This window comes from Octopus bimaculoides, chromosome 3 (genome assembly GCF_001194135.2).
Source record: "Octopus bimaculoides isolate UCB-OBI-ISO-001 chromosome 3, ASM119413v2, whole genome shotgun sequence".
NCBI lineage: Eukaryota > Metazoa > Mollusca > Cephalopoda > Octopoda > Octopodidae > Octopus > Octopus bimaculoides.
The window spans coordinates 42059315-42068398 of NC_068983.1; the positions used below are offsets into that span (position 1 = coordinate 42059315).

General features: G+C 37.3%; 1 non-coding gene across 1 annotated transcript; it reads right to left on the reverse strand.

The window, feature by feature from the left end:
* Positions 1 to 7454: 7454 nt before the first annotated feature.
* On the reverse strand, positions 7455 to 7537 carry Trnal-uaa (transfer RNA leucine (anticodon UAA)). The gene has a single exon. It is a non-coding gene; the product is annotated as a tRNA-Leu (tRNA).
* Positions 7538 to 9084: the final 1547 nt, after the last annotated feature.

Genomic DNA, 9084 nt, shown 5'->3' on the forward strand with positions numbered 1-9084 from the left:
TATCTACACACGCACACACGGTTTTCATGTTCTTATATCTTACTTTATGTACATTTTATATCTTATTTTTATTATACTCTTTTATTACCTTTTATTATTTTTTACTATTTGAATTTTTAATATAATAATGTATCCCATCCAAGTCTTATAAATCCCCGTAAGCACGATTTAGCTTTGGGATGTAAAGAACTGACAACTGAAATTTTTATCTTGTACAAAAAATTTTTTATTACTCCTTAGCTCATAAACGAGGACAAAAAACAGTTGTACTATACACGGAGTATTGCCTCCATTAAAAATTCTCGTACACACACACACACACACACATACACAGATATATATAGATAGGGAACATCGGTACGATATGCCAAAATAATGCAAAGCGACAAAGGAACGTATTCACGGTTATTCGATCTGCAAAAATAGCTGCCAAATCTACCATAACATCATAAACGGGGAAGGATACATTGACTAATGTAGTCTGGGTTATACTATCCCCTCTTTTGTACCAAGAAGGGTGAGATAGTTATGACTCATACACCTTTGACCATAGGTGCACTCAGCCACCTCTGAGACGGAGTTAAACAACTTGAGTATGACATTTATGTATTGAATATAATGCATCTATATATTTGGAAAAAAAAAGTTTATCTGATTAAGCAAAGCTTCAGTTTGAAAAACACAATTTGATTACATTATGGTTCACCACTTCCGCTAATATTGTGTAGTGTTGTGGCAACATATTTACAATAACTTCGATAATGATGTTTAGGTTATTCTAATAATATTTTGCATTTAAATTATAGTTACTAGCAGTTTTCATGATTATTGATTTTCAACATAGGAAGATGGCGGCTATAAGCTTTTGTTTGTTTTGTGTGGAGTGGTAATGGCGGGAAGGGGATACACGTCTTCTTCCATTGATGTTGAAAATTTTCCAGTAGCACTAAACAGATTCTGAATTTAATACATCGACTTCAGTAACTTATTCTTGTGACTGGTCTGGAAGGTCGCTTACATCATTAACAAGTTTTTGTATTTTCTGTATATAGAAACATTATGTTGTGTAAAAACATTTTTCGGTGACAAAAGTAACATATTATCCGGCATACAAATCGTGTTTTTCAGATCAAAATTCACTGGCAAAAATGGAAGATCGGCACATCTATCACCAAGACAACTTTGGAGGACCAAACATTTCATGAGAAATGCAACAGGATTTGGAAAAATGGCAACGATGTTTTAATACCGGAAAATACGGTACGTGAACACTTTTAAGGTGCAATTTATGATGCATCTCAAAACAAACACTTAACTCCAGTTTCCAAATCATCCATCAATATTTTTTTTTTACTCACCTTTTATGATCTGTCGTGCTTTATGTGTTACAGTTTCTATTTTGTTAAACCATTCAGCTTTAAACAAATGTCCAGTTTATAACGAAAAACGTTACCGTTACTGGCTCTGCTAAACATTCTATTTACTTATCCATGAAGCTCTCCATTGCTCTGTCGTGTACATTTTCACAAGAAGAAAGGATGGTATGTTATTGTTTCTCTCCTTTTCTTTTGCATATCACCCACAATTCCTTCACATTTCCCGTTGTAATCGTGCATTTAACATTATTTTCCGCATGAGTTCTTCCGTTTCCTTAAGACAATCAACTTATACTGCATTTCCATTTTTGGCATAAACAACGTTGCAACAACTTACATATATGAAGACATTCCATTACCACACACACGCTCTAATGGCTTTGCCTTCAGCGATTGTTCCCAGCTTATTTCTACTTATTTTATGGTCGCAGAAAGTTAAAGTCGACTGCGACGGTGTTCGAACTCTGAATGTGGTGTAACGCAACAAAATACTATATCCTTTTTGGGGTCTGGTGCTCTACCGATTCTGCCACGAATAATTCTCTGCTCTGCGAGGTCACAAAGGGAAAGAGTGCAATGTAATTAGGGCGAAGGCGAAAGGTTGATATGGAGAACCAGTTGAGCAAATAGATTAATTCGAAAGACAAGAACCAGTCGCAGAGTCGACTAAAAGGAGCCAAGATGTATTAGAAGAGAAACTGGCAGTAAGAGAAGAGGAGAGATAAGAAGAGGGTAGGAGGGGAGAAAGAGAGAAAGAAAGATAGATAGGTAGAGAGAAGAAGAAGACGGAGAGAGAGAGAGAGAGAGAGAGAGAGACGAAGGGAGAAGAGGGAGTCAGTGAGAGAAAGGCAACAGAGCAGTTAAGTTATGTAGCAACTAGTGAGAAACTTTTCTAAAGCTGAGGCTGGTAATAAAAGAAAAGAGAGGGGTGACAGTGAGAGATAGATTAGCAGCAGAGCAGTCATGTTATTTCGTGGCAATCAGAGGGGAAACTCTTGTAGTTTTACTCTAATATAAACTATAACATGGAAAACATTTCCAAATGTGGATTTAAATATGTAAAAGGGACAAAACGGCTTTGTTGTTTTTGCGTGAGATTGGTTAAGAAAACATAAATATAAGCATAAATAATGGTTTTGAATTTAAGCACATGATCAGCAGCTTCTGAGGGGAGGGGTTACATACAGTCAATTATATCGGCCTCCAGTTCTTGACCGGCACTAATTTTATCGAAAGGGGTGAAAGACAAAACCGACCTCGGTGGAATTTGTGCTCGGAATATAAAGACGGATGAAATGCTGCTAAGCATTTTGTCTGGTATGCTAACGGTTCTACCCGTTCGCTGCCTTTAATGGTCTCGAATTTTGGCACAAGGCCAGTAAGTTTGAGGGATGGGGTAAGTTGATTACATCGCCCTCCATTACTTGAGTGGTACTTATTTTATCGCCCCACACCCATTCTGCAAGGGGTGAAAAGCAAAGTCGACGTCGGCGGAATTTGAACTTAAGACGTAAAGTCGAAAGAAATACCGCTAAGCATTTTGTCCGGCACGGTAACGATTCAGACAGCTCACCGCCTTCAAATGTACACATAAATAACAGAAGTAGGTTAAAACTATTTTTAAAATCCTTACAAAAATATGTTACAGAATGAACGGTCGTACCATTTGTACTAATGAAAGGGACATGTTGGGTTTAATTAGGTCATATTCAGATAAGCATAAAATATGTGTTCTTAAAATAAGGGGAAAATGTGATCAACTCCATTGAGTTCCAAACTCACGCAGACAATTTAGTAATGAAATTTGTCATAAAATTTATAATGAAAAGAATTTTGAACAAAAATTTATAGTCATAAATATACATTAAGAAATAAAATATTTTCAGGGATGACCTGTTTTCTACATTACCGTAAATAAACTTCATAGAAATATTTGTGTCTATTAATTGCACATTTATTCTCTATTATTAGATTTTACAAGAGCAAAAAGTATTTTGCGGATTCAGTAAAGCAACTATTTAGAACAGCAGTTCTCAACTGCGGCTCGTAGGGCCTCATGCGACCCTCACGCATTCTTCTGTTGGCCTTCGACGGTCTTCTCTCTATAAATGTAATAAATTTTTCTTTAATTGACTTATGTGTTACTATCTTTGGTGTCGCCTGCTAAGCAGTTCCTAGTTTTGGATTTGGCCCGGATATCAAAATAGTTGAGGACCACTGATTCATAATCGTACATTATTTTTCTGAAATAGCACACATTACAAAAATCTTGACACCCAGAAGATTAATAGCTTTTAAAAAAAAGTTATTACTTTTTGAGCACAAAAATAAAATCTCTTAACAAAATTTTTTAAAAATATATCATTAGTTTTTTTGCAGCATTTATTCAGCTAGGTCCTTGTGACTGATGCAGTTTCACAAGCTTTTCAATATCAGCGCCCTTGGATGGTAGGGACACGAAAAATGAAGATCACCTCTACTTCAATTTCTAAATGATCACGAGCTTTTGATAGTCAGACTAAAATCCAGTTCAGCTGGGTAAGAAGTAAGAAAGGCAATGAAATGTAATTGCCAAAGTCATGGGAATTTCATTGCGATTTGACTGTTTGTCCTTAAGTTATTGACCTATGATTAAATTTAGCTTGAATAGTTTGATTACTCTACGACTCGATAAGATCGTCTTGTAACCTGATATCAACATCAGCCCTTATTCCGAATGAGATTACTGCTCAACTTGGCATATTCATTTGCAGGAGGTCTTTGAACCTAATTTCCAATTTACTTTGCAATTTCTTTAAGTGCTCAATGTTTATTATAATATCTTCGTCATGCAGCTCTTCCTCAATAGTAGAAGAGGTTGAAAAATGCATCAACACCTCACAGCTAATATTTATCGTAAAGTTTTCCAAGGAAAGCTCTTGTAACCTCTTTGCAAATTAAAAGATTTGTATCTTTGCCTTGTAGCTGTTTGTCAATCAAATTTAGCTTCTCAGATATAATTTTAAGGTAGACTGCGTCACATTTGGCGACTAGGATTTCTTCTCTAAGCTTCTTACAATTCAGAAACATTACAACATTGTCCTAAAGTTCAACGAAGTGGCATGAGCAATTATCCTTACAGGTTGTCACCGGATGTATGACCTTCAAAGCAGTAACATAATATTTATTACATACAAGACTTTCTAATGCCAACTTGATACCTTATTCATAAATGATATATCATTTTCGAATCGCCAAGTAAATCCACTCCTTTTCTTTTTCTATCATGACGGAACTTAAGATACAGAAAATACATTGTGTGTGTGTGTGTATGTTTTTGTGTCTAGATTTTAAAGAGTTACAGATACTAATAGAAGATTTTAGAAAGAAACTGTGTTAGTAGTGATGTCCCTTCATTGAGCTTGCTTTCCACCGCTCGCACCATCTAATTCCCAAACTTTTCTGCGGCCTCACTGTATTTCGCCATGACTCCAGGTTGGGAATCACTACTCTACGTTACTGCGATTTCTTGGGGTTTTAGAGAATGAAATGGTAAGATATATGAATACTAATGCTTGTCCCTCAAATACCAGTCCCACTGAGGGAGAAAAAGAAGAAGTCGGCAGCGGTGGAATTTGAACACAGGATGTAATATAACAATTTACATCTTGTATATCAAAAAACGTCACACACTCAATTATGCCACGAACCGCCCTTCATACATCCTCAACTATGTAATATGTAATAAAATTATTGAAATGAGTTTTAAGCTGCTTCATAAACTGAAGGTTACACCTCTCTATAAAGGAGGACACGGGAATTTAGGATAATTATTGAGTTCTCATAATTATCAAATACACAGTGGAAGACCAATAAAATGTCTGAAATAAACACGTAATTACTAAAGATCACGTGTCATGAAGATCACATATCATAAAATCACATAAAAAGATCATCTCTCCTTGAAGACCATATTTCATAAAGAATCATTATCATAAATCGCAAATCTGATAAAAGATCAAACGTCATACAGACATTTACTGATTGGTAACAGTATGTTATTGCACAGCATTGAAGCATAACAGACAAAAAGACAAATATCACTTGTATAAAATGACACGAAGCTATTTTAGAATGAATGAATAGATTAATCTCACATAGGAAATGATATATCTAGCATTGAAATAACTATCGTCAGCAGATATTATTTATTCTAAACAAAGAAAAAAAAAATTAAAATAAATTACTTCCACGAATAGGACTTGAACACATACAGGAAGTTATCCATTAGCACTGAAGCCTTTAGCGCTAACCACTCGGCCACAGTGTTGCTATGATTGGCTTTTACTAGAAAGTGGGCCTCCACCCTTTAATGTACTCGAAATGAAACCTTAGAAAGTCCATAACATTCTTAAAAGTGCCTTTTGAATTAAAATGAATTGAGTTTATTGTATGCATATCTACAATCTTCAACACTTACAGTATTCCAGAATCCTGATTATATATATGTATGTGCGTATGTGTGCGTATGAGTGTGTGTGAGTATGTATGTATGCATGTGTGTATGTATGTACGTATGTATCTATGTAAGTGTGCGTGTGTGTAAGTATATGTGTATGTATGTGTGTTATCTTTTACTTGTTTTAGTCATTGGACTGCGGCCATACTGGGGTACTCCCTTGGAGGTTTTCTTTTAAAGTCTGGTACTGATCCTATCGGCCCCTTTTGTTTAACCGCGAATGCACGGAGCCGTAAACAAACCAACACCGGTTGTCAGGTGGTGAAGGGGAGGCAGTCACAAATACAAACTCACACATAACCTAGAGATTGGTCAGAAGGAAAGTAGAGAGACACGACAGATCTTGATTATCGGAATCGTCATGAGAAACTGAAACTTTATTGCCTCCGACGCCGACGTAAGCACAATATCATTTGTAGGATGTGGGAAATATGCCAACAGCATTTCCCAGATGATTTTGGCATCAACTTTAAATTCATCCAAGGCTTAATCCCCGTGTTATTCGTCCTCTCCTAGAATCATGTTCGTGCCACATTATAACACGAAGACAAGACTATTTCACCTCAACTGGCCTTACCCGCTTTATCATCGTGCAAAGACACGTAAGAGAAGAAAAAGATCTCATCACATTCAAACGGTTTGTAGATCACTATCTCCAACAAATTCCAGATAAACCCCCTACCTCTGAAAACAATACCTCTTTACTCAAATGGACTAGGGTGCCCAAAGAATGAATGTAATATGAGACAACATGAGATGTCTTTTCCAGGTGGTGCTATTAAGTTAGGTATGGCCTAGGCTAATTCTGGCCGAAACTTAACTAAGCATCTAAGTATAGTAACGACACAATACATGCTGCAGCACTGGGATGTTAATTTAGTTATCGAAACGCAACGTTTCATTTTGTCGATACTCCGAGAATCACATTTGACAAAGCACATGCATAGATCTATGTGTTGCAAATTGTTCTGGGTTTCTTTTCATTTACCATTTTCAGGTCAGCCAGAAGCAAATCAATTCAGTGAATATTTCGCCAGAGCAGCTTGGCAAGCGAACTTACTGGTATATCGTTAAGTATAAATATTTTAGTATTTCAACTCATGTCCATTGTCCGAAAATATTTCGTCACACATCTGTGACCTCTTCAGCGACACTTTCGTTTTCGCGTGTGTTCTTGCTTCACTTACTCCATTCTGACAGAATGGTGTAAGTGGAGATATAAATAAAAGGTTTCCCGTCCCTTTCGACGACGATGAATATTCATTTGTGAGATCAACTGCATTAATTACCTGCACATTGAATTAGCGTGAATATTCCACAGAGACATGTACCTTTAGAAATAACTGAAAGGGGCCAGTGGCATTAATTTCGAGTTACAAGCATTTATTCTAGAGAACACAAACACGATTGGGGCTTGAACCTATGTAGACAAATATTCATTGGAACTTAAGACCAGCGGGTTAATCTCTCGGTCATGAGTTAATTGTTGTAGGATGGAATTTGTTTTCTCATGTACTTGTTATGAAAAAGTATCAACACCTATTCTTAAGAAGAGGTTTAAAAAAAGAAAAGAAATAAACTAGCACGAGTGGGGTTCGAACCCACGCGGACACTTGTCCATTGGAACTTAAGTCCAACGCCTTAACCACTCGGCCATCGTGCTGCTAACGGAAATACGTTATTACAAAACAGCATTTTGTTTCTTCATATATTTGATGTTGGATCTATGAAATACGAATTTATTTTCGCTTAATACGAAAGTTTCATTTTCAAAACAGCAGAAAATAATAATTTGTGAAATCTTTGGATCTTCCCAAGAATTTGTTAAGCTTAATGGAATTGAGTTTCTCTCTGCTGTCTCCAATATTAGTCACATACAGCATACAAGAACCCAAGATGGTCAATAACTCTTTCTCTCTCTCTTTCTCTCTGTGTGCCTCTTTCTCTCTCTGTGCTTCTTTCTCTCTCTGTGCCTCTTTCTCTTTCTCTCTATGTGCCTCTCTTTCTTTCTCTCTCTGTGCCTCTCTCTCTTTCTCTCTGTGTGCCTCTCTCTCTTTCTCTCTCTCTTTCTCTCTCTGTGCCTCTCTCTCTTTCTCTCTCTGTGCCTCTCTCTCTTTCTCTCTCTGTGCCTCTCTCTCTTTCTCTCTCTTTCTCCTTCACTCTTTCTCTCTTTCATTTTCTTTTAATTGTTTCAGTCATTAGACTGGATATTAAAATTGATGCCGACATCGTTTGTGCAATATTGATGGAATATTTTCCACATCAGACAAATGATGTAGCGCTCCCGGCGGCGTTGGAAAGAGTAGAGATTGAGTGTTTTTAGTCTACCTCCAATAGTCAATGCCTCTCGTGCCGTCTATTTTTCTCGTTACTGACCTTTTGAGTGCTTCCACTTTCATAATGAGTTGTTTCGTATGGGGGGACCACAGTGGGCACCAGTACTCAAGGTGGGGTCGGGCAAAAGTAGAGTAGAGAATGATGGTGTGGTCATCTCTAAACTGGAAAGTACTCAGAATCTAGGGGAGCATCTTGCGGGCCAAGTCAACCTTGTTTATATGTATACATATATACACCCTACGTCGTTAATTGGGTCCAGAGGACACGACTTATGTCGAAATAACCATTATTTAAATGTATATACATATAACAATTATGACCTAGGCTAGCCTAAGTTGTTTTTATGTTGGCCTACGAATTCGGTAAATTGTTTGGCAAGCTTAGGCTGCTTTTATATTAGAAAGAAATAATTTCAAATACTGTACTGTAGCCCACCTGATAGCTGACGTCGGTGTTACTCGTTGGGTAATATTTTAGAAAGACCGACGTATCTTTGGAAATTATGTAAGTCGAAACGACTTAACCAGGGGTATATGTCTGTGTATATATATTGTTGTTGGCCCTCCATCGCTTACGACGTCGAAGGTTCCAGTTGATCCGATCAACGGAACAGCCTGCTCGTGAAATTAACGTGCAAGTGACTGAGCACTCCACAGACACGTGTACCCTTAACGTAGTTCTCGGGGATATTCAGCGTGACACAGTGTGACAAGGCTGACCCTTTGAATTACAGGCACAACAGCAACAGGAAGTAAGAGTGAGAGAAAGTTGTGGTGAAAGAGTACAGCAGGGTTCGTCACCATCCCCTGCCGGAGCCTCGTGGAGCTTTAAGTGTTTTCGCTCAATAAATACTCACAACGCCCGGTCTGGGAA